The sequence below is a fragment of the Saccostrea cucullata genome, unplaced genomic scaffold, assembly GCF_032062105.1.
Source record: "Saccostrea cucullata isolate Sc308-1 unplaced genomic scaffold, CSIRO_AGI_Scuc_v1 ctg432, whole genome shotgun sequence".
Lineage (NCBI taxonomy): Eukaryota > Metazoa > Mollusca > Bivalvia > Ostreida > Ostreidae > Saccostrea > Saccostrea cuccullata.
In genome coordinates this window covers 228,160-255,809 of record NW_026931879.1, presented here as the reverse complement: position 1 = coordinate 255,809, position 27,650 = coordinate 228,160, and the positions used below count along the sequence as shown (strand labels likewise).

At 33.1% G+C, this 27,650-nt stretch overlaps 1 long non-coding RNA gene across 1 annotated transcript; it reads right to left on the bottom strand.

The window, feature by feature from the left end:
• Window positions 1-12,320: 12,320 nt before the first annotated feature.
• Window positions 12,321-27,066, bottom strand: LOC134233880 (uncharacterized). Its single transcript, XR_009985085.1, has 3 exons — window positions 26,978-27,066; window positions 12,748-12,841; window positions 12,321-12,649 (listed from the first exon to the last, which is right to left on the bottom strand). It is a non-coding gene; the product is annotated as an uncharacterized LOC134233880 (long non-coding RNA).
• Between the last annotated feature and the right edge of the window lie 584 nt (window positions 27,067-27,650).

Here is a 27,650-nt window from a genome sequence, read left to right as displayed (position 1 = left end):
ACGCTAATAAAGATGTGTGGTTTGTGTAATATAGAGCTTCAGTGCAAAGGAGAATTCCTCGGAGCAAAATATGAAGGTAAGCGAACTCATTTTAAAAAAAGTCTTCAGTACTTGAGGAGGATGCCATCACGGAGGCGTTGGTATCCTCCAAAGGGCGTCCAGAAATCGTAACAGATTGTACCGCCCTATTACGAGAACGTGCGAGGAAAAGCAGGGACGGATCCCTTTATTTTGTTTTGGGTGACATTTTTTTCAGGGTGAAGGGCGCTCCTGAATTTTAGCAAAATTAAAAATAAACTTTAACCTCATAATGTCAGCAATCAACGATGTAGTTATACTCCTAATAACACAATGACATTTTGCAGAGGTGGATCCAGAAAATCTTGAAAAGGGGGGGGGGGCAGGGTAGGGGTCCTCAGCCAAAACATTATTGATTTATCAAATTTTGTGTATTTTTTGGACACAAAAGGGGGGCCCGGGCCCCCTCTAAATTCACCAGCGTTTTAGTATCAATAATCAAGTTATGCAAAAATTTCCCTTAAGAGAATTTTCTCAACATCAAACTTATAGATATTCAGGTAAGTGCTCATGGTCTAAGCACATGCAGCTGTTACATATTTGTAAGCCACTGTTGCACTAGTCTGTTTCCTTATTAGATTTTGTGCTAAACATTCGTAAAACGTAATTTCACAAATGATATTGTGACTTTATTTTTCTAAACTGCGTTCATCAGCAACGGTAGTCAAGAGAAAGATTGTTGCCTATATGAGTACGATGGCTATTTTCAAGTGTAAAGAGGATGTGTTTGTGAAACACTATGCGCCCAGTGGCAACAAAGTTCGAAAAAGCTATTTTTAGCATGTAGGTCACAGTTAAGGTCACAGTCAATGACCTTGTTGCCATTTGGAAGAACTTAATTAGTGGAGTTTGCATACCGAATCTACAGCCTCTATCTCCTATAGTTTAAAAGTTATGGCAAGCTATTATTAGCATATAGGTCACAATCAAGGTCACAAGGTCATTGACCTTGGTGTCATTTGAAGGAGTATGCATACCAAATATGGAGTTTCTATCTTCCATGGTTGAAAAGGTATTGAGAAAGTTAAAGTTTGCAGACAGACAGACAAAAACATTATGCGTCCTGTCTATCGATTCGGGCACATAAAAATCCGCTTTTCACTTTCCGACGTAAATGGTCTAAGGGATTACATATGTATATATGGCGTCAAAACTGGCAGCAGATTTATATTGTGGAAATACATGCAATCAGTTTTCTGATGATTTATATTGCTTGAAAAGTAAAGCCCATGTAAAGCTGCATTTTTAAGTTGTGTTTTATTAAATAAATCCATCTTTTTTTTTATTTTCTGATGTAATTTGAGGTGGTCCTATTTTAATAAATGACAGTTTTTCGTTAATATACAAATATGATGCATGCAGCCTTATATTTTTAATTATCGAAATCGAGGGGACGTGTCCCTTTAATAAACCCGTCAGTGGTATGGGAAACAAGAAAATTCAAAAAATTGTGGTCCCCCGCTTCCGGTGTCTTTGTGGGTGAGATGTCATTTTTATGAAACATTGTCTATGTGTCAATATGAACTCCCTATCATATGTCATTCAGAAGTTATCACCGAAGTTGACTTTTTTAATTAGGTCAATCGTAAAGGTCAAAGGATCAGAAATCATAGCATGCTCGGAAATATCTTGTTGCAGGTGTTGCACATGTCAAATATATATGAAAAGTAGGTAAATTTTCAAGGCCAAGGTCACAAGATCAAATCATGTTAGGTGCTAGCTAGGGCTCTCATACATAACTTGTATATTCATTGTGAAAACATCTTTTCTTAGATTTTAGTCAGTATTGATAGAAATTCAGAGGTCTGTGAAAATACATAGAGGAACCCAGGCTCCTAAGCTATAACATTCAAACCTTTTCATATTTGTGTAATATTTTAATAGAGGTCTAGCTGCAGATCTGTAGCGTTATGATTTTATATATTAGTCTTTGACCATAACGCTACAGATCCAGTAATGCAAAAAATGTGCAATTTACGACGCAAGATTTTTTGCGCATTATTAGGGAGAATTTCTTCCCTTTCCAACTTTGGTACAGTAAATCATAAATTTACCTTACAACCCCTAATTTCAGACACATTCTTAAACCAATTTGTATATTTTATCTACCTCTAAACCCTTTATAGCAGGCGACAAACTTGCTTGAGTTGAATTGTCCGAGGAATTGCAGAAAATTTTAATTCAAGCAGGTTTATCGCGTGTAGGACGACTATAAAGGGTTGGGGGTGGATAAAATATATACAGATGTACTTAAAAATGCGTCTAGAATTATCGAGGATGAGGTAAATAATTTAACAGTGTTTTGAAAGGGGAAAACTTTTTCCAAACAGTGTGCAAAAAATCTTGCGCCGTAAATTGCACATTTTATGCATTACGGGATCTGTAGATGGTCAAAGACTAATAAAATAAAACCATAACGCTACAGATCTGCAGCTAATAGAAGCCCTGCTATCACCATTAGTCATAATAAAATGTAGGTCGAGATTATAAAAAATAATATATATTATTTCTCAAACATATGTCGGGGTTAATTTTTTTTTACATAGTTTGCATACCCAGCCCAAGTCCTTGTGAGCAAACCTGCATATTAAAAACTCACAGCTCCCCCCCCCCCCCCATCCCCTTCCTTAAGTCAAGGACAATAATGTGAATCAGTGGAATTTCATGCGTGATCATGGTGATTATCTTGTATGTGTGTGCAATTGTTTTTTTAATCATCCTATTTGTTTTTTTCCCCCCATGTCTCTCTTTCTTAAAGTTTTTATCTTTTTCGTGTATTTTTTCTTCAGATTATGCGTCCGTCATTCAGGGGCAGACAATGCAAGGAAGATGAAAACGATCACGTGACCTTCACCTTTTGCAGAGAAAACGTGGAAGAAACTGATCAGAGAGTGTAATTGTAAAACTAAAAAGCTGGATATCGATGGCGGCATTCCTGGAGGAAATTTACGAGTGCGACTTCTGTCAAAGACAATACATTTCAAGTGAATTTTTATGTGGTAAGTTCCCGTTTTAAATATTTTTCATTCATGAATCGAATCTTTTCTGCGTTGTAACGGATCGCTTCTCATTTAAAGTCATGTGATGGTCATCTTATGTTGATCTGCAGCTCTGTCATACAAAAAAAAAAAAATATCTATCATTAGCATTATGACACAATCAGCGACTGTCTCCAATTAGCGCCCAGTTTATGAGTTATGCCTAATGAGATGCATATTGTTCTTTGTTTCCTGCTACTGTAGACTACACTGTGCAGTTGTAAATGTGTATCAGGTCCACATTGTGCATATGTATCATAAATTTTAAGAAGCTGGACTGAAGGCAGACTGGAAGTTATGTAAGCTAAAAAAGAAAAATGTTTTATTTGATAATTGATAATTTTCTGTCAATTCAATAATCATCCTGTTTATTAATATATCCAAAGGTACCATGATGTTATATATGTTAACTTTGACTCTTTTTACATTGTCTTAAGAAACAACTCTCCAACTCAACTTGTAAAGATGACCCTCACCCCACCCTTTTCAAAGTTTTCTGGTAATTAGTGGTTTATACCCCATGATTTCAATAATTATACATATAAGGTATAATCAACAAGAGCAATGCTTGGAATGTTAAGTATAAGAATCATTTTGGTGTCAACTTTTCCCAACTTCTCTTTGAACATTTTTACTTAATAACATATAGTTGTCCCCCGCTTTTACTGAAAGTGGGGGATATTAGTTTGGGTTTTTCTGTCAGTCTGTCTGTCCATCTCTCTGTAACATATACATTTCTATGCAAATTATCTGGAGAAGCCTTTAAGCTTTTGCATTGAAAATATCAACGTCTTGTGGCCTAACTGCCCTAAGGAAGAACCCTTTTGGTTTTGAGGACAAAAGGTCAAGGTCACAAATTCATAATTCTGTCTTAACTCTTAATTGTTTGAGCTTTCTTTATTTTGGGATATCTTGAAAATTAAGCCACATTTTAAACCACAACTCCCTATTGCTTAAGGAAGATCCCTATTGATTTTGAGGTCTAAGGTCAAGGTCATATATTCATATATTCAATTTTATGTAAAACTATATTTTCAAAAGATATCCCAAGAAGCTTTTGAGCTTTTTGGCCTTTTTCATTGAAATTTTTTACCATAACTCCCTATGGCCCACCCCCTATTAAAGTCCCCCTCCAACCCCTCTCTTGAACTGCACGTTTCTCTTTTTTCCTTAAGTGGGGGACACAGATTGCTTATAACTATATGGACCCAATTGTAAATAAGCTGTAAATTTTCACTGGTTATCTTTGATATTTGAACATGTATTATATACATACTGAATTAATATTTATATTCTCTAAAATTGACTGTTATCTTCCAAACTATTTTGATTTTAATACATGTACTAATATTTTAATGTGGAAAATTATATTTATTTTTTTTATTATTTACTTAAGTTAAAATGTATTGACTGTACATCATCAAGGACTGAAATATATAGATATCTAAAATTCATGTTTTTCCTCTAGTAACATGAGTGTATTGTGTCAGTGATATTTAAAACATTTCAAGTGTAAATTTGTGACCATTAAAATCACTAAGTTTTAACATATTGTAAAAAGTATAAATAATTCCTGGCTGACAAGTTGTCAGTCTTGAGAAAATAAATAGCCCCCTCCCTTTTCTCTCTTGATTGTCAAGACTAGCTGATAAACTTAATTTTTCAATGACATTAAATCCCTATTGATTTAAATCTTACAAAAAGTTTTACTCACGAAAAATTACATTACTGTTGTGATTGAAATGTGCTAAAATTAAAAATGTATAAAACAAAAAATGCGAGAGAGACTGAAAAGGTTTCACAGTTTGATAAAACATACACCGATTTCTTGTTCTTAGAAAGAACCAAGGTCTGTTTTGTGTTTAAAGGTAATCCATGACACTTTTGAGCGTCCAGGGTTAATTACATCCTATAATAGCATAAGATGCACTCAATACCTGTATAAATCTTTCGACTGTTTGTAAATAATTGAATAATTTTTTTACCATTTGATTTGACACTCATCATATAAAGGTACATGGATTAAATGAATAATTAAATAGCACTTTTGTTCAATTTGTTGGTAAATTTGAATAAGGTTGGTCATACTTTTACATTCTTTATATTTTTCCTTATACATTTGTATATTTAAAAATAATAACTTGTTAATATAATTTTTTTTAATGATAATTATGTACACAATTAAGAACTAGGTGGATTTGAACTTATTGGTTTATTGTGTGACTTAAAACTAGAGTTTAGACAAATTTGATGAATCCACCAGCTATGTATTTAAATTTTATAGTGCCAGTAACGTTGACTGCATGGTAAATTGATGTTTGGAATTGAAAAAAATCTATACTTTTTAACAGACCTTGGATTCTTGTTTACATCAGTCATTTATGTTGAATGTATTAATTTATGTCAGTATGGTTGGAATCAATCCAAATCATTGGTTATTTACTTTCCTTTGTTTGTGTGTTATATTTCCTTTTATTTCTAGTAGCTTTGGACTTTCTAATCACATGGACATTGCATCTTTATAATTGAAGATATATATGTCAATGTTGATGTAATGAAAATCAGCTGTGTTTGATCTAAATGCTTTTTGATTATAACATACATGTATATGAGTTGGTCATCAATCAAAGTTGCATTGAATGAAAAAAAAGTGCTTATATACACAACACAACACAATTGTAGTACAGTAGATGAAAAAATGGAATACTTGATTCACAAAGTTTGTTATACATGTAGTATTAAATACTATATTACCAAATGACCAGATAGCAATTTTAAGTCCCTAGAATAAGGAAACTGTCATAGGTTCTATAGCAATTGTCAGAACCATAACTCTATATATCGACAAGGATTGAAAACTTGATCGATATATAGTGAAGGTTGCTTAAATGGTGAAGAGAGTGTGCCAAGAAATGACAGAAAAATTATGAAAATTTTCAAAGACCATGGATTTTATGCTGCATTTGATTCATTGTTTTCTACAGAGGTTGTTGATGATTTTGTGAGGATATTTGATGCTGTAAAGTCAGAAGGAATGTGTATTATGAAGGTTCTGTCATGGATTGTTATATAATAATAACTAGGCTCTGACAGATAAAAGGCAAGAAATTACTAAGCAGCTTCAAGCCTTGTATGGTTTAAACAACCAGGAACTAAAAGTTGTTTTGTTCACTATACTCTATTTTTAACATACATTTAAAAACAAATGTTATCTTTTTTGTATGAAAATTGTACATGGCAAATCTCCCAGAAACTGATATGTCAGTGGGGTTTGAGGTTGGTAAAGTTTATTACTCCAAACATTTGGCATGTAGTATACAATTATTACCTAATCAAGTGAATTTTGTTGTTTTATTAGAGATTTAATATTTTCATCTATTCTGTATGTGTTTTCAGTTTTTCTTATCTTTTCAAACCGATCTATTGACCGGTCAATAGACAGCGCGTTCTATTGACCGGTCAATAGACTGCACGTTCTATTGACCAGTAACGTATTTCGGAAAAAAAAAACGATCCGGGTTTCGAATTTAGTTGTTTGTAACAATGTACAGACATGGTAAATAATCATCTTATTTGATCTTTCGACATTGGTTTTAAAAATTGTATGATTTCAATGGTCGGGTATTTTATTTAATGAGAGTTACTTTAATTAATACACTGACGCTGAGACCAATCCTTCGGCGAGACCTATAAATCGAGGTCCCGTGTAGCAGTAGGTGCTCTGCTGGCACGAAAAAGGTCCCTCTCCACCGGGAAATGGTGGCGATTCCATAAGAGTGAAAAATTTTCGAGAGGAATGTAAACAATATCTATACAATCAATCTTTAATTAATATTACAGATGCACCATATCTAGGTATACATTTACAATATGGTACGGGAACCTTCTGTACTGAATATACAATTGTGAACACTTAATACGGAAAAAAATTAGGTAATAAAACAATTATTTAATGCCTGAACAGTCAACAGACCAGAAAATTTTTCCCTCGGTGCAAGGAACAGCTCAGTGTGATCTATTGCCCTCGGCCGCTGGCCTCGGGCAATAGAACACACTGAGCTGTTCCCTGCACCTTGGGAAAAATATTCTGGTCTACTGACTGCTCAGGCATTAAATAATTGTTTTATTACCTAATTTTATTTTCCGTATCCTTTAGTGTTCACAATTGTATATTCAGTACAGAAGGTTCCCGTACCATATTATACCTAGATATGGTGCATCTTTAATATTAATTAAAGATTGATTGTATCTATAGACTATTGGTTACATTCCTCTCAAAAAATTTTCACTCATATGGAGACGCCACCAGTGGCCACCACTTGCCGGTGGAGAGGGACCTTTTTCGTGCCAGCAGTGCACCTACTGCGACACGGGACCTCGGTTGATAGAGGACCGGTCTCCATGTCCCACAGTGTATTAATTAAAAGTAACTCTCATTAAATAAAATATCCGACCATTGAAACCCTGATCGTTTTTTTCCGAAATACGTTGCCGGTCAATAGAAAGTGCAGTCTATTGACCGGTCAATAGATCGCCAGTCAATAGATCAGTTTGAAAAGATAAGAAAAACTGAAAACACATACAGAATAGATGAAAATATTTAATTTATAATAAAACAACAAAATTTATTGGATTAGGTAATAAAAGTTTCTATTTTAAAATAACTGGATATCTAATTTAATTGTACATATTTAGCTTCACTAAGGCCACAAAGGGAATCCATATTTAGTAAGAAGGGAAGAAAAGCGTGACTGCTTGTCAAGTTTATTTACAAAATGTATGTGATCTAGAAAAGTGCATGTTGAAGTAAAATTTAAAAATGCATATCACCAAAAGTATTTTGTGAATGGTATGTATTGCCTTTATATACCTGAGTTGAGGGTTAATTGAAAATGTTTCTAGATTATGCCTGTGCATGTACATGCAAAAAACAAAACTGGGGAGAAAAAAACCTGTTTGAACTGGCTGCATAGATTTATTTATTAAGTAATTTGAGTGAAATGAGAGATTGACCCCTCTCTTTGTACTTGTGACTGGTACACAGGTAGAGAACAGTGAGTTAACAAGGAGGAATTCGCGTGGGGCATCAGTGAAAATAAAGGTGTGTTGAACTTTAACCGTTACATAGGACAGGTGGGTAGAGTTGGACAGCATGCAGTTGTTAAATTTTTCAAATACCGATAGCAGTGAAGACTATTGACCTCTGTAGATTTTGTGTTTTTAAGTCAAAAGGTATCGTGCTGTCAATACTAATTGATTGTAGGTTATCAAATCCTATTTGAACTGCATGGAATTCTTAGGGGTTTTTCGATGATTTTTTGAGACAGAAAGTTCACATCATCTATATACCCGGTACTTTGATTCAGGTAATAAGACTGTATTAAACTTAATGGATTAAGAAGGTAAAATCTATCACCTGTGACCTGTTTGACTGATTTTGAAGGTCAGTCAACTATGTACATGTACCTGTAACAGACTACCTTGCTGAGTTAAACTTTTTTGCACTGAAAATCAAATTGAAAGTAGACTTTGACGAACATGCCAATGGTTCTACTGCATGTTTAATGTGAGAGGAATTGTATTCTCTGAAACATGAATGAATTAAATTAACCTGGATTGGATTAATGTTTATTTTTTCTATTGATTTTTTTTGGTAGCAATTTAGAAAGGCTATTGTTTTGCATAATGATTCTCTCTGCTTATTATTTGTACTGAAATAGATTCTGTTTATACATTTGCATTTTTGAAATCCAGATGGAGACAATCACAGAAACAGTTAGCTCTATGAAGCTACATTATTCCATATCATCTTTTCTAATATGTGTAATGTCAAGCAAAGATCTAAAACAGAATCTATCTCAAACCTGATGGGACCAAGATAAAATAAGATTGAGATATCCGAGGATTTAAGATATAAAGGGGTAAAAAACATATAAAAGTTAGAGAGTGATTGTGACTGCCAATGCACTTTTGATATGTATCCATGGTATTCAAGATATGGTGTTTGAGATATGGTTGTGTGAGATAATGAAGTTATTTTTATTTAAGGCAGGCATATGCACAATAAAGAACTCCCATTGCTCAGTGGGCTGACTGAGTAAAGGTCTAAATTTTTTAACCCCATTTACTTGTATATAATGAGATCTTTATAAAAGTGGAAAGTGCTCCAGTGATCGAACCATATAAACATGATAAAACAATGTACATGTACCAGAGCTGCCAACCCTTACGATTTTGGCGTAAGGCGTACGAAATCAGCATCTAAAATACGCCTTACGATTTCTCTCTATATTCTTCCGATTTCAGTTTTTCTCGTTCAAAGTTTATAATACCGGTATTTTCATAGCTGGCAGTCTATAGTTTTTACATTATAATATATTCATTATTCTTACAACGCTTGCTTGTGTCACCATTTTGGTTTTAAAAGGCCGATCACATTCATGTCAATGTTTTAAAGTAAAAAAAAATGAAACATGCCTCAGATTGCATGCCCATTTACAAAACATCTTCAGGGGCAGGGGGCCTAGTTGGTCCCTAGACCCCGCCTTACTATTTGTCATTTCAGAATGTTGGCAGCTCTGATGTACAATCAATCAAATGACCATTTATCCTATAGCAATTAAATGAACAATGACAATTTTTTCTTCCATATGCTTCACCAACAAAGATAACTCTTCAAAAGCTAAGCAGCCACTGAAAGCTTTTATGAACACCATGAAAAAAATTACTTTGCAGTATTTAAGTATTTGTTGTTTTTGGTAACTCGATGCTGTTGATGTCAATATACAATTATGGATTCTTTTTGTTGAATATGGTTTTTTAGCTCACCTGAGCCGAAGGCTCAAGTGAGCTTTTCTGATCAAAATTTGTCCGTTGTCTGTCGTTGTCGTTGTCGTAGTCGTTGTCGTAGTCGTTGTCGTCGTCGTTGTCGTCGTAAACTTTTCACATTTTCATCTTCTTCTCAAGAACCACTGGGCCAATTTCAACCAAACTTGGCACAAAGTATCCTTGGGTGAAGGGGATTCAAGTTTGTTCAAATGTTTTCCAAGGGGAGATGATCATGAATTTGTTAAAAATTAATGGCATTTAAAAAAAAATCTTCATCTTCTTCTCCAGAACCGCTGGGCCAGGAAAGATGAAACTCATGTGGAATCAAAGTGTGGATTCAAGTTTGTTCAAATCATGACCCCCGGGGCAAGGGTGGGGCCATTTTACATAGGAATATATAGGAAAAATCTTTAAAAATCTTCTTCTCCAGAACCACTGGGCCAGGAAAGATGAAACTCATGTGGAATCATCCTCAGGTAGAGTGGATTCAAGTTTGTTCAAATCATGACCCCCGGGGCAAAGGTGGGGCCAAAATGGCCGACCCAAGTTTTACATAGGAATATATAGGAAAAATCTTTAAAAATCTTCTTCTCCAGTACCACTGGGCCAGGAAAAATGAAACTCATGTGGAAGCATCCTCAGGTAGTGTGGATTCAAGTTTGTTCAAATCATGACCCCCGGGGCAAGCGTGGGGCCAAAATGGCCGACCCAAGTTTTACATAGGAATATATAGGAAAAATCTTTAAAAATCTTCTTCTCCAGAACCACTGGGCCAGGAAAGATGAAACTCATGTGGAATCATCCTCAGGTAGAGCAGATTCAAGTTTGTTCAAATCATGACCCCCGGGGCAAGGGTGGGGCCAAAATGGCTGACCCAAGTTTTACATAGGAATATATAGGAAAAATCTTTAAAAATCTTCTTCTCCAGAACCACTGGGCCAGGAAAGATGAAACTCATGTGGAATCATCCTCAGGTAGAGTGGATTCAAGTTTGTTCAAATCATGACCCCCGGGGCAAAGGTGGGGCCAAAATGGCCGACCCAAGTTTTACATAGGAATATATAGGAAAAATCTTTAAAAATCTTCTTCTCCAGAACCACTGGACCAGGAAAGATGTCCTCAGGTAGTGTAGATTCAAGTTTGTTCAAATCATGACCCACGGGGCAAGGGTGGGACCAAAATGGCCGACCCAAGTTTTACCTAGGAATATATAGGAAAAATCTTTAAAAATCTTCTTCTCCAGAACCACTGGGCCAGGAAAGATGAAACTCATGTGGAATCATCCTCAGGTAGTGTAGATTCAAATTTGTTCAAATCATGACCCCCGGGGCTAGGGTGGGGCCAAAATGGCCGACCCAAGTTTTACACAGGGATATATAGGGAAACCTTTTAAAATCTTCTTTTCAAGTACCTCAAAGCTATGATTAGTGATATTTATATGGAATCATCCTCAGGTAGTGTAGATTCTAGTTTGTTCAAATGATGAATGCCTGGAGGGGGGGGGGGTGGAGTAAATTCAAGCCTGATGTGCTCAGGTGAGCGCTGTGGCCCCTGGGCCTCTTGTTTTATTCACCAGAAAAATATCAATATTGACTGCATGAGGCAAATTGGTGTTGAATATGGTTTGTTATTCACCAGAAAAATATCAAGACTCTGTCAATATTGATATTTTTCTGGTGAATATCAAACCATATTCAACACCAAAAGAGTCAATCATAATTGTTTTAATATGTAGTCTGGATTTGAATAAATCAGGCATCGAAGGCTAGCTGCATGATGACACCAATTAAGATTTTAAAACTTTAGCCATTAAAAGAAAAAAATGTCCGGATTACAAATTTGTAACCTCTGTGTTTTCCTTTCCAAGTTTTGCTATGTGTAAGATGTCCAAATGTTGAATAATCCTGTGATAGGTTTGTCTAACATTTTTCCTGCTCAAATACGTAACTATAGCTGCGAATATTGTTTACAATGTTGTTTGAGGTGTTGGTTGTAACGTCACAATAACTGTTGTAGTCTTTTTTATGAGCAGACTGCTTAGAATATCCATGACCCCATAATTCAGCATCAAATGAAGATTCTAGCTCTTCTAATCCTAATATGCCATTTGCAGAATCTTCAAGGGCTTTGATTAGAAGATAAGATGATAATAATCTAAGAAGAAGATAGAGTCTGTAGTAATTTATTCTTATCCAAATGAAGGATTAATTTGTAATGTAGCATGACTCTCAAAGGGAATCATAAAAAGTGTGAATTTATTTTGTTGTCATGATTTATTGATATTTATTGACTTTCTTTTGTAACTTTTTTTTTGTCTTATTAAGCTTAGATAGATGAATTAATTTTCCAATAACAATTATTATACCTTAACTGTGACAATGAAGTTGAAGTGACTTAAGAAATAAACAACAATGTTAAAAAGTTCTCTGGGAAATGAACTTAGTTGGTCATGTGATCAAATCCTGTGAAGCCCGAAGGGTTTCTCAGTAGGTTTGATCACATACCAACTAATTTATATTTACATTTGATACGAATGAATTCCACAGTAAAACTGCATTTATTACACGAACAGTCGAACAGGCTACAGTACTGTTTTTTGTGATGCACAATGACCTAGAAGTTCTTTGGTCTTGAAAGTTCGTCTCGCTCCAACATTTGAATATTTACAATGATGTTCAGCAGTCCAGTTCAGGAATTCTTTGTTTCTATGTAAAAAAAAAAAGGAGAATAATCTTACTATTTTGTGACTTCTAAATATATTTGAAGTCAAAAGTGGTGATATCTCCCATTTTAGTTTACATACCTTAAAGGAATTTTGGGTTAAAAAGATATGTGCGATTTTGGCTAATCATGGTATTTCAAACATTCTTCACACCAAAGGAAGATCTATTGAACATCTGTGGAATCAAAAATATCTCTATGTTTCAGTTATTTTATTTTTTTCATCGCTTTTAAGTTTAATGTGGTAGTTCCGAAACCAGACAGAAATATTGTGTAAATAAGACATCATCTCGCTGAGTGATTCAGTTGTGCTATGACCTCTAACCCCCAAATAAGTTCATAGAGAATTGAACATATTTTCTCTTCAATAGGTTCATCTAAGAAAAATATTTGCAAATGTAGATATTGCTTTAAGACCAACCACAAAATTGGTACACAATGTTAATATTACATGTACTGGTATTCCCCTCACTTTGACCTAGCTTCTTCCACCATTGAATTTCATGGACCCTGGCCACTAACTAAATCAACATAGTTATGATGAGCAAGGGTACCTCTTCTGAAATAGTAAATTGGTAAGAACTATATAGGTTCTGATGTAAGTGCAAGGCTCTATTGATAATAAAAATGCATAAATGCTTTGAAAATCTTTTCCACAATCTGCTCCTGGGTATTATGAACTAAGTGTATTTTTATTTTTTATGATGAATAAGGATTGAGCTTCTTCCAAAGTTGTGAAACATGTGACCAGGGTTAGGGTCTCACTGGGTGGGGCTCTGTAATTTGATTATATAGCTAAAATGCATTAATGCTTTTGAAATCTTCTCTGCACCTTGGTGTAAAAGAAACAAACTAAATGCATAGTTATGATTAGCAAGGGTGCCTCTTCCAAAATTGTGAAATATGTGATCCCAAGGTCATGGATTTTTCAATGGTTTGGGGGCTCGACTGATTATAGAGAGAAAATACATTATTTCTTAATTTTCTTTTATAATCCTCTGCTTTTGGGTGTTAAGTAAACAAAATACTAGTAAGTGTATAGTTATGATAAGCAAGGTGTATAGCTATGATAAGCAAGGATGATTCTTTCAAAATTGTGAATTTCATGGCCTCCAGCTGTTTTAAAAAATGAACCGAATTCAATTGTGGGAAAGTTGTTTGATAGTCAGGTTACCTATAAGGCCGGTGTTCCTCTTGTTACAAAAATTTATTATGCCCCACCATGAATATAGCCGGGGCATATAGTGTTTGTCATGTCCGTCTTCTGTCTTTCCATCCTTCTGTCCTTCCGTCACACTTTGCGTTTAGCTCTGTTCAAAGCTCAGTTTCAAAGAAACTATCCAAGATATTTTCATCAAACTTAATATGCTGATAGATATTGATGAGAGCTATGCAACTGCATCAACATTTTTTTACCTTGACCTTTCCTTTGACATTGATCTCACTTTTCTTAGATTAGTGTTTAGCTTAGTTTTTAACATACCATTCAAGATGGTGTTATCAAACATCACATGTTGATACATACTGATGAGAGCTATTCAACTGCATCACCATTTGTAACCTTGACCTTTCCTTTGACCTTGACCTCACTTATCTTTAATCAGTGTTTAGTTCAGTTTTAAAGATACCATTCAAGATATTTTTATCAAACTTAATATGTGTTACATATTGATGAGAGCAATTCAACTGTATCAACATTTTTGACCTTGACCTTTCCTTTGACCTTACTTTCCTAAATCAGTGTCAAACTTGATATGCTTATACATACTGATGTAAGCAATTCAACTGCATCAACATTTTTGACCTTGACCTTTTATTTGACCTTGTTCTCACTTTTATCAAATTGTGTTTAAGCCAGTTTTGTTATCACAAAGTCAGAAAACAGTCATTTGTGTCTATGTTATAATTCATCCCAAGATTGTTAGATTTTTAAAATCATTTTGGTGCTGTTATTCACATGACTTTCTCAATATGCTGATTTGTCTGGTCCGACAAAACATTTGACTTTGTCAGACCAAATGTCTGACAGTGAGCAATTCAAGTCAGTTTTAATGAAAGAGATAATTCATTTTTGACCAATTCAACTGTACCTTTTTGACTTGACCTTTCTTTGACCTTGACCTTACTTTTCCTAAATCATTGTCAAACTTCATATGCTTATACATAATGGTGTAAGCAATTCAACTGCATCATCATTTTTTACCTTGACCTTTTATTTGACCTTGTTCTCACTTTTATCAAATTGTGTTTAAGTCAGTTTTAATGAAAGAAATAATTCATGATATTTTTATCAAACTTAATATGCTGTTACATACTGATTAGAGCAATTCAACTGCATCAACATTTTTTACCTTGACCTTTCCTTTGACTTTGACCTCACTTTAGTGAAATTAGTGTCAAACTTCATATGCTGATACATACTGATGTAAGCAATTCAACTGCATCAACATTTTTGACCATGGTCTTTTACAGTAAAACTCGGTTATAGCGAAGTCCTAGGAACCTTTGAATTTAATTCGCTATATCCGTAATTCGTTATATCCGTATAACGAATTTGTATAAACATTTATAGCGAGTTTGCAATATGAATGTTTTCCTTCAAGTATTACTACCAAATATGTTAGGGAAGCAAAATATTACAAAACATACCTTTGATAACTAAGGTTTTATTATGAATTAAATTTTATATACAAATGCTACAAGAAAATAAAGTCAGCTCAATTTAGCAAATTTAAAGATCTTTCAATGTTTGTTATAAAAGATGTAAATTTCATTATATTTAACCTCATTGGGGATCAAAATGAGTTCGCTATATCCGTAAATTCGTTATATCAGATTTCGTTATAACCGTAAAATTTTACAAAGATTTTTTAAGAATTTTGCTGGGGACCCAGAAAAACTTCGCTATATCCGTGAATTCGCTATATCCGTGTTCGTACTAGTGATGGGGAATCGGAAAAAAATCAGAATCGACTATCGGTAATAATCGGCTGGGCATAATCGATTAATAATCGATTATAATCGAAATTTTGAACTTTAATGAAATTGATATAGAAAAGTTAAAACTTATTCAGATTTCTATTTTCCATTTACTTACATAAAATATTCAAAAATGTCAACTGAAATATCTTTTTTAAAAAGTGGCAAATAATATTTTGTTTACTTTAAACAATAGGACTATTGAAACAGAATGGGAATTTATATATTTTTTTTTTTTTTTTTTTTTACAAAATCCATGCAATGGGTATTTTACTGATATTAGTCCCACCTTTCATTTAATACATGTATTTATTTCTTAAAATTAGTTTTAATTAGTTAAAATTGCAAGTTTTAAAAGTAATTAGCCAGAGGTTAGACTTGTATTTATAATTATAATTACGTTTAAAGATTGACTAGACTAATTATGTTTTCCTTTGTATAGTAAAACCTTGCAATATTACCGTTTCCTGGTATTAGTCTAACCCCATATTTAATCATGGCGGTAAAAGTATCAATAAGACACGGAATCCTTCCATAACATTTATCACTACTTTTATGCTCTTTGCGCTTGGATTTGGTAATAAAATTAAAGTATGACAATTTTATTTTTTGTTAGCGATGTCGGCGACATTTATTTTATAATCGATTAGTAGCATCGAAGAGCTTCTAACGACCGACAATCGATTGTCGGCGACAATCGTTCCATCACTAGTTCGTACTAAGTTTTACTGTATTTGACCTTGACCTCACTTTTATCAAATTGTGGTTAAGTCAGTTTTAATGAAAGAAATAATTCTTGATATTTTATCAAGCTTCATATGTTGATACATATTAATGAGAGATATGCAACTGCATCAACATTTTTTTTTTCCTTTGACCTTGACCTTACTTTTCCTAAATCTGTGTCAAACTTCATATGCTGATGCATACTGATGTAAGCAATTCAACTGCATCAACATTTTTGACCTTGACCTCACTTTTAACAAATTGTGTTTAAGTCAGTTTTAATTAAAGAAATCATTCTAGATATCAAACTTCATATATTGATACATATTGATGAGAGATGTGCAACTGCTTCAACAGTTTGACCTTGACCTTTCATTTGACGTTGACCTCACTTTCCTAAATCAGTGTCAAACTTCATATGCTGATGCATACTGATGTAAGCAATTCAACTGCATCAACATTTTTGACCTTGACCTATTATTTGACCTTTACCTCACTTTTATCAAATTGTGTTTAAGTCAGTTTTAAAGAAATCATTCTTAGGCTAGATATTTTTATCAAACTTCATATGTTGATACATATTGATGAGAGATATGCAACTGCATCAACATTTTACCCTGACCTTTGCTTTGACATTGACCTCACTTTTATCAATTTGTGTTTAAGTGAATTTTAAAGAAACCATTTATGATACTTTTTCAACTTCATATACTGATACATACTGATGAGAGCTTTTCAACTGCATCAACAGTTTTTGACTTTGGCATTTCCTTTGAACTTGACCTCATTTTAATGAAATTATCGTCAAACTTCATATGCTGATATATACTGATGTAAGCAATTCAACTGCATCACTGTTCAAGATATTCTGATCAAATTTCTTACACCAATACAAATTTTCCTGTTACATTACTAATATACCCTTGGCAGGGCATTCATGTCCTATGGACATATTTCTAGTTTATTCAAATTTTAAAATTAAATTAAGCTAAATGAGAAATGTTTTGGTGTTTATAGTATTCAAAGTGTGGCTCGATCTGTATTCCATCACACCGAGACAAGGGTTTTCGTGTGTTTTAGGGGATTGAATGTTGTACATAGATTTAGAATTGATTTCCTATAATGAAAATTTTATACTAATTTACCTATGTGTACATGTATAGCTGTGTAAGTTTATATCTTTCACTAATAGTACATGTATTCAATATTGATGAATATAACTTGTACAAAGTCATATCACACTTACTACAAAGGCTACAAAATACATTAATTGTCCTAGGTCACATCAATCTTTGAGTTTTAAATTGATTTTCCCATGCTGAAGTTTGATGTGTGGGCTGATCCCCTCCTTGGAACTCTGACGCTTTAAAGCTGTACATTCTAGTAAATTAATGAAATCAATAATGTGTTACCCAAAAACTGAGAATCCTCCAGACTTCTGTTGAATTCTTGAAGATAAATGACAGTCATATTGTTTTGTCTAATAGTGCTGTAACAATATGCCACATTAATTAAAAACTAACAAGTAAACATCTAAAAAAATATATATATGTAGGACAATCTTGGAGAAAAAGAGTAGTTGGGTTGATTTCCATTGGGAGGAATTGTCTTATATAACCTAAGGGTTGAACACCCAGGGAATTTGGAATATTTAATTATCTTACAGACATTTAGTGACTGCAATATTATAGTGTCTTCTTTGGTGATGGTCACAGTGTAGTAGATGGACTACGACGTTATGTAGATCTGTAAGTTTGTTTCATGAGTTACTTTGACATTTGCTTCATGCAATTTTCGTAGTCGTTGGATGTTGTATTTAATATGTTAGCTGTATGTACTACTTGGTTATGCTTTTCATGTTACTTATACATGTATATACTCTGTACTACACTTTTTTTCATTCCATAATGATTTATTTGGAAGTTCGATCTTGGAATTATTGAGTCCCGTAATTAGTCTATTCCATTTGTTTAACAATAGCGTTTATCTATTTCTTCTTAACATCATGTTTACTTTCTCTTTTATAAAGCCTGTCACATTTAAAACTGCAAATTCTGTGTAAGTTCACTAAAATATGATGTTGCATGAATTTTTTGGTTACATAGTAAACTTTTTAATCTCGGTTTGAATTTAATTCAGTCAAATGGCCTTGAATATTTCTGGCTCATTGTAACCTGACATTGAAACCATGTGATGTTGGTATGAGTGGTTGATTTAAATGTGTGTTTAAAGGATTTTTTTTGGTCATTCTTGTGGATTGGGATACAATGTATGAATTTTAGTAGACAATGTACTTTTTATACTAGCCGACAATGAAATTTCGAGGTTCAGAAGTGCATGTTCTTCCATATGACTTTAAAGTGCTTCAAAACTATCTGTTTTTAACAAATTATATACAGTGGAGAATTTGTACTTTAGCCAAAAGTCCTCATTTTTCTATAGGCTTAGGTTAATGAAACCAGGAAGTAATCAAAATTATGCAAGATAAAAATAAACCTGATCGATCTCTCCCTCATTTTTACTTGCCTATTACTGTACATGTATTATTAATTTTTATTGTTTTATGGTTAACAGGAACTTGTACAGGAAGGACTTCTTTATTTTAGGCATTGTGTACTAATAATTATAGATTCAACTTGAATATCAGGTAAAAGTATCTTTATTAAATGGTAATTGATTATCTTGCTGTGAAAAACCTACTGGAGTTGCTCCCCTTTCCACACTGCATCCATTACAGTTTTGAGAGACATTTGATTAAATTACATTAGTATTTAGTAGAATAAGATAATTCTGACTTCTTAGACTAACTAGTGTAAAGATAGTAAATTACTCTGTCACAAATAGTTTCCATTATAATATTCATTTCCATCCCAAACAACAAAGGAAAATACAGCTAGTGTAAATATATTTATAAAGTTTCAAAAGGAATTGAAATATATGATATGGCTTACATGAAACTTTAATACATAAAAAAAGTATTGTGGATTATTGCTGTAAATAAATGTTTCTTATTTCATCTATATATTTAATTTATTTCCTACAATACAGCACTTAGCAATATTTACTGGTTTATAGTATACAAGTACATACTATAATGTTTGTAGACAGTCTGCATCATATTATTTAATCTATTTTTAATTTTGGAAGGAAAATTATGAATATACATAGCAAATTTCAAAAATATATGTTAACACAAATTATTTATTTTATGATATGGTAGTGGGGAGAGATCGCCCTACGGCGCACGGATGATAACGTCAAAGTGCCCTTAAACAGTCACATTTCATCTTTGTGGTTGGATAAGCCCAACTTAAATTTAGAAATTTTATTGATTTACATATGTGAGACTATAACCAGTTAAGAAACCAATGTGGCACACTCATGCGACCTCCCCTATTTATTAGTCAATGTACCACATGTTTCACCATCATTCAACAAAAGAGAATCTCACATCGACGGTCGAATCTATAAGAGTTATTAATACATTCATTTTGGAGCATATTTATGTGTGAATTTGCAGTTCACTGATAAAGTTATGTTTATTCTATTTTTTCACCACAATGTAATCATTTATACTCATATCAATATGACTTACTTTAAAAAATGTGACCTTTAAACATAGCATCACACACATTTGTAATTGTGTTTATGGTTTCCCATGTTTAAACTAAAAATGTCAAATGCCTTGAATTTTTATAATCGATTACTTGAGATGTTAGGATAATTTTCATCCTAATCTTATATATTGAAAACTTTTATTACGAATACAAGTACTCTAATATAAACATGCTATTTTTACCGTCTCAGTTCAGCCTGTGTTACATTCCACAATGTTTTGTTTTTTATATATTATCAAAAACATTTTACTTAAATATGTGAATAAACATTTAAAAATTTCATTAGTGCGCCCATTACTTTTCGAAAATTATTTATTGTACTTAATTTATTTATTTAAAAAAAAATACTCACACACACACACACACACAAAAGACATTAAATTGATACACCAATAATTATATATGATTTGCCTTTTTTGTTTGGGAAGACACTTTAATCAATGTGCTTCGTATCTTTGCAATGATCACACTAGCGAAGCAGAAGGAACGGAAGTTGTTATCCGCTGGGGAGACATTAACCATCCCCTGTATATGCTCAATTTACTCTGCTTAGCTGACTTTAAACAGTTTTTAAAAGTCTTTAATTACTTGTATTACCAAGATACTTCTTTATATTTTTATGTGTGAATTTGCAGTTCACTGATAAAGTTATGATTTCTGTATTTTTTCCATTTATTTATAGATAATAATTTAAAAAAAATGTGAACTTTAAATATAGCATTACAAACATTTGTAATATGTCTAATAGTTATGTTTAAACAATACACATTCTGATGTTGATCTTCCTCTTTGAAAACAAATTATTGGTTCGCAATTTGTGGACAAAAAAGTGTGTGGCTGAATTCTTTTATTTATTACACATAAAAAGAAATTTTGTATCTTAGGCCAAAAAAAATTAATCAATAGTTTCTCAGGCCAAAAAAATCAAAATTCAATCGTATGCACATTTTTTTTTTGTATGTACTTTCACACCTTTTTTAAGCAAAAAAAATTATATATCTACTAACCAAGTAATTTTTGTTACTCTGAAATTAGTTATAATATGTATTCAACTTTAAATAATGCTATTCCAAATTTTTATTTTATAACAATAACATACTGATTTTGAAGAAATATATTGTTTTTCCCCAAAAACTTCCTCTTTGAAGTTTGTAAGGTTATGAGGTTCTGATACACTTTATTTCAAAACTTTGTGGACAAAAAAAGTGTGTGGCTGAATTCTTTTATTTATTACACATGAAGAGAAATTTTGTATCTTAGAAACTATTTATTAATTTTTTTGATAAGTTATATAAATTTTTAGAAAATTTGTTCTATCTGTATTTTGTACTGCCTTAACTAGGACATTTTGTCTGGTGAGAACTATACATATATATTGATAATTTTATCATAATTGGATTATTTGTGCTATACCATTTACCACTCCAAAGATAATGTGTGAAGTGCTATAAAAATCAATGAAACATATATAATGGAGCAGCAAAAAAAATTGTTAAAGCAATAAGAAATCTATATTTTGTATCGAAAGAACACAGAATTTTCAATATTTTGAAGATTGATTCGATCTATCGCGAATATTTCTCGCCGCGAACCAGTCTTTATAGTCTCTGTGCCTATTAACAACAGATCCAAAAAAGCCTTGATCCGAAAATTAATCGATATTAAAATGATTCTTAAAAGTTGGTTTACCATCATTACATCTTAGTGACTCTTCCATCATTACAAGATTTACAGATTAAAAAACTTGGTTTTAAGTTTAGGAGAAACAAAACTGCATATACTTAAGGTCATTGGCAAGGCAGGGTTTCTGGAGAATAAAGGTTTAATACATATAGGTTTTTTCCATTTATAAAAACAGTCATTGAGAGTGATCTCCTGTTTGGAATTCTCTAGGCGGTGTAAATAAATAAAACGTTTACAGAGGTAAACAAAAACACGTGTTTAACGGATATAATCAACTATAATGCAAGAAAGAGAAGCAGTGATGGCTTTGTTGTACATTGTGTAAACTAAAGGGGCAGCAGACAGTCAACAGGCCGTCATTTACCATAGCTATCCTGGGAAGGGCAAAGATGCCACATATGCTGAAAGTGGTGAAAGCTAGGCTGGTATCCTCATAAGGACATTTCTGTAGGTCATGTGAAGGAGGCACTAGAGAGACTACTAATAAAAGTTTGATAAATCCATGTAAATATATTTATGACAATTTGTTTCCAATAACGTAAATTACATGATAGATTGAAGTCATGATCATAATGAATAATAATTGGATATTAAGGGAAGTAACTCAAATTAAAGATCAGTGCTGGAATTTCTGTGTCTTGTTTCTGTATTTGCATTTTAAGCCAAAATATATGCATGTCATAGGATACAACAATCTATTTTATTCAAAATGTCTATGAAATAAATGGGTTTTAGAGAAATTGTATGGTTAAAAATAATGTAGGTTCTTTTTATCAACATTTTACATAGGGAATGCATTGAGAATTGTGAAAGCATTGATTTGACTATAAATCTAAAATGGAAGGCTGGCTTGGTGGGTTAAACGAACCAGAATTAAACATGTTTGGTACCATTAAACCTGTTCAGAAGTTCTTGAAAATATCTATACTAAAGCCAGGAACCGTGCCAATGTCCTTAAACACTTCAAGACCGAAGTACCTACAAAGAGTTATGTCTCTTTACCTGACTGTGTGTATAAGTGGCATCTAATCTGCTTTACTGTTCAGTAACCTTTAGGTGCGTAGTTTCCTTCACCTCAGTATGCATATGCTACACACCATTCCCCCCCCCCTTCCAAAAAAAAAGGAAAAGAATTTACAATAAAGAGGGAGAGAGAGAGTGAGAGATTCAAATCTATAATTTTGTGTCATATGTTCATCAAATTATATGCAATTTAGAAAATCTGAAATTTTCAACTAAATAATTTTTTTTAGATATGTTTAAAAGTCCTGACCAATCAGCTTGTTATTAATTAATTTTTAAATGTTCAACAACACATTGATACTTTTTTTAAAGATCTTTGAGAAAATGAATTTCAATTACATTGTTGAACACTTGCGACTGAATACAGTAGTGCAGGAGTAAATAACATATTTGTGGGTCACCTGAGTAATTCAGGTGATCTATTGTTATCTTATTTGTCCGTCAGTGTGTGTGTGTGTTAGGGCTGGATCCATACATGTTAACCTATTGTGATGAAAAATAGGGAGATTCAGACCTCAAAAGCGGTAGCATTGCGCGCGTGTTGTTTAACGCTTGGATTATCGATATCTTTCATGTAATATACATGTATATTATAAGCCTTAAATGAAATCCGGTACCTACACTAATTAATCTTAAATATCAACAGCAAAGAAGAAGACAGAAACACCTTAAATTTGACATAAATTGTACAAATTCAAATATTTGTCATGCTCATCATTTTGCTTGGATTGGCTATACTTTACTTTACTTAGCCTTGTGAAGAGTGATCTTTGCTGATTTAGCCTAGAAGCAAAAATTCAAAATATTCATTCAGTTTTTAAACAAAACAAATGATAAAATGGTTTAATCTAGATCTAAAACAAGTTCCTATCTTTCGTTATATCAGAGACATATAATATAAATCAGATTTCCCGCGATGATCGAAAACGAAAGTAGAGATGTGCAACATGGCTTGGTCAATCGAGTGATTTCTATTGACTTTATTGATAAAAATGCTGTCAAATGTTTTCATCTTATTCTTAAAAGCTGTATCTCCTTTTTCATGGCAGGAATGTTGATTAATTTATCGTAACCAATGTAATCACTGGTAGTCTTGTGTTGTTGTCGTTGTCAAATCCGTGCTTGAAATCTAAGTACAAAAAAGCGTTTGTATGATTCCGAGTCAAATCACGCGATATCTAGCGAGATTTTATGAGAGTGGCTTCAAAAATGGATACCCAAGCGAACCAAAAATACTTTACACGAAGCTTTTGTAGAAAAGCGGTAGATTTCTGCATTAAATCGGTAGGCGGGAGATAGAATGAAAAAGCGGTAGACTCCCGCCTAAATCGGTAGAGTTAACATGTATGCTGGATCAATATATCGGTAATCGGTATATATCGATACTTTTTAGCAATACGATAACCGATACAGAGATGCTTGCGTATTGAAAACAACGTTTAATTAAGAGAAAGAAAAACGTCAAGGTGACTTATATTACGAACGACTTATTTAAAATTTTAAACGCATGTAAACATGTCAAAAGTGAAGGATCGCCTACGTAAAAGTTAGCAGCAAAAAGGCAAAATGTAATTATATTTGTCAACAAGAATTAAGTTCTGTTGGAACAACAAGCCTATATATTATTACCCATCTCAGCCGGCATCGCGACATTGACCTTTTTGCTAAAAAATCTTCTTCCGGTCAAAATGGCGTGTCACATGGTGATCCAAGAAGATATCAATCAGAATTTTTTAAGTCATAGTTTATTTTAACTCAAAACAATTTGGTAAAATATTTTATCTGCCATTACTTCCACGAATACGACGTCAAGTGAAGTATCAACACAGACAAACGGGTCAATGTCGTTTGTGGCTTCTGAAGACGAGTAGATTTATCACCAAAAATTGACATGCACAAGGGCTTGTCTGATACCTGACTAACTGGATCGAAATTTGATTTTTCTCAAAAAAATATGGGCAAATAACATTAATCTTTCATACACTTGTCCATTCAAAAAGCAACAAGGATTTAAAATGTTTTATTTTTGTAAATTTATGCAATCAAAAAATACTATCACCTCTTTAAAAAAAACATGCAAAAAGTAGTGTTTTCTCATTTGTCTGTATCGGCAATATGTATCGCATATCGCACCTCTGTATTGCAATATGTATCGTATCGAAAAATTTCTTTCAATACCCAGCCCTAGTGTGTGTTGTGGAAAAACTTTTCCTATTTTCTACCACTGGGCCAAGTTCAACCAAACTTGACACAAAGTGTCCTTGGGTAAAGATTATTCAATTTTTTTTTTCAAATGAAGGGCCAAACATTCTTCCAAGGTGACATAATTAAGAATTAGTGACAAATTCATGGCATCTTTAAAAAAAATCTTCTTTTCAAGAACCACTGGGCCAAGAAATGAAACTTTATATATATATATGGATTCCAATTCATCCTCAGGTAGTGTAGATTCAAGTTAAAAGAGGTTTTCCCCTGGGGCCACAATGGATGATCAAAATTTTACATATGAATACACAGGAGTAATATTTTAAAGTTTGTTCAAATCTTTTATCCCTGGGGTAAGGTGCTGCCACAATTCAATGAAAGTTTTACATGGGAATACATTTTTCTGAAGAACAGCAAGGCCATGATTGGTTATATTTACAAAGAAGCATCCTCAGGTAATAGAAATTCAAGTCATGACTTTGAAGATAGGGTGGGGTGACAATGGATGATCAAAGATTGACATATGAATACAGATGATTTTTGACATATGAATACATAAGAAAAATCATCTTCTCAAAAATAGCAAAGCCATGATTTGTTGTGTATGAAAGCATCTGCAAACAAAATTTAATTTTGACCACTTCTTAGGCCTAGGTTATCAAAGTTTTAGTTAGAAAGATTATTAAAAAATCTTCTCATAAACAATGAAGCCATTATTACCTGATAGTCATTTTAATACAGAAAGATCTTCAGACACACTGTAGAAATGTAGATCATTCAATTTTTGTGACACCTTATTTTCACGAAATAGTCACTGACTTTTTATTAGCGAGACAGAATATTCAGTTGTTGTTACTGCTCTATAAAATCTTTAGGAATACTAATACACATGAGTATGAAATTTTTGCCAGCACACTGCCTTGCATTATTACACGAATATGAAATTCTTTTTAACAAAAAGTAATAGTCAGTAGTGTGGATTCAAGATTGTTCAAATCATGACCCCTGGGGGAAGGGAGGGGCCAGTATACCAAAAAAAACTTAACAGAAAAAAAACTAAATGGGAAACTAGACTAATTATTTCTTAATTTATTGTTGCCTGCTTGGCGCAGTGGTTAGAGCATCTGCCCTAGAGTCATGAAGTAAGTAGTCAATCCTTACGTCGCGGGTTCAAATTCTACTGTGGGATGTGGAGACAAGTCCTTTGGATGAGTCCGTATAAACCAAGGTCCTGTGTCGCAGTAGGTGCTGGCACGAAAAAGATCCATCACTGCTCAATGGTCCTGAGTGCCGAGTATAGGAAAAAATTTGTATCTCTACGCCGGCAAGTGGTGGTGTCTCCATATGAGTGAAAATTCTTGAGAGGGACGTTAAAACAACATACAATCTTAATTTATCAATTGTAACTGAATACTAGACCAATTATTTTGATGATCAATATCACCCTTTTTCTCTTGCTTGTGGGCAACAAAGCTTCTTTTATCAGTTAGCTTTATACTCTATGGATTGTTGTTTTAAACTCAGGTGACCGTTAAGGCCCTTGGGCCTCTTGTTTGTTAATTACATTTCTTATACATGTTGCTTAGTGAAGTAATCCAATATTATCTTTGCGTTAATTAATAAAACTGTTATACTGTAAAGAAAAGGGAATTAGCACAATTTTCCCCCAGGAAAATGAAATACTTGGAAAAACCCAGGAACTTCTTGAAGCTTTGTCCTAGACCCCTAAGGGACTTGTGGCAGCCCTTAGACCCCTTGCCTTCTCTGTGTACATGTCTTTTCCATTCTGACTATTCGCCTGACCTTGTCTGCAATCCAGGTCAAATGAGGTTAGCATTCCGTAGAACTTCCAAAATTCCTTTTTTATGGGGTATGACAAAGTATGATTAATAATATTATCTTGATTATGAATGATTAGTCCCCATTCCTTTACAAAGATGGAATTATCTCAAACAAATATATATTAAAAGATAGAATACTGTTAGCGGTAGTCACGACATATTATTACTTATCCAGCATGTGTTAGGATTACCTGCAGATAGTCATATGTGATTATGATGTGTTAGTGAAGCGACTTACTCTTCAGCCTCTGTAAAGAACATCTGAAGATGATTAGATTCTTTATCCTGAGACACTGGACATGAAATTTTTTTGGGATAGTGTTGTTCAGGCACCAATATATGTAAGTAAATGATTTGTGAATCTTTTTCAGGTACCGTACTAAAAGCGCAACTTACTTTTTGTTTCTATTAATAGGTCAAGGACATTCTGTAAATAAAATTCTATAATTGTCTCAGGTGTATCCGACATTTATTTGATAAATATTAATCACACTTGATATTTTTGAGATTTTTTCAATTTTTTTAAACAGAATTTTATATTAAGTGTAAGATGCCTAGAATTGATGATGTTGGATGCTCAGGAAGAGATAAATATTCATTTTATGATGGGTATTTGGTTTTATACTAATTAGAACTCTGCAAATCCTGTATCCTATAGATTTTTAGGTTATACATGTATTGAAGGTATTGCTTTGTCTGTCTGTCTGTTTTTAAGATTAATAATTCTAAAATTTGTCCAGGTGCCACCTTCCTTTTATGCAGCATTATATTTGAATCTTTTGACAGAAGTTCAGGTACATTTGTTGACATTTCCTGTAGCATGCCTTAGTGAGATCCTCTCAGCCAAATATTTATCATTAGATACCAGTTTTAAAGAATAATTTAACTTTGAAGATAAGTAAATTGTGGTA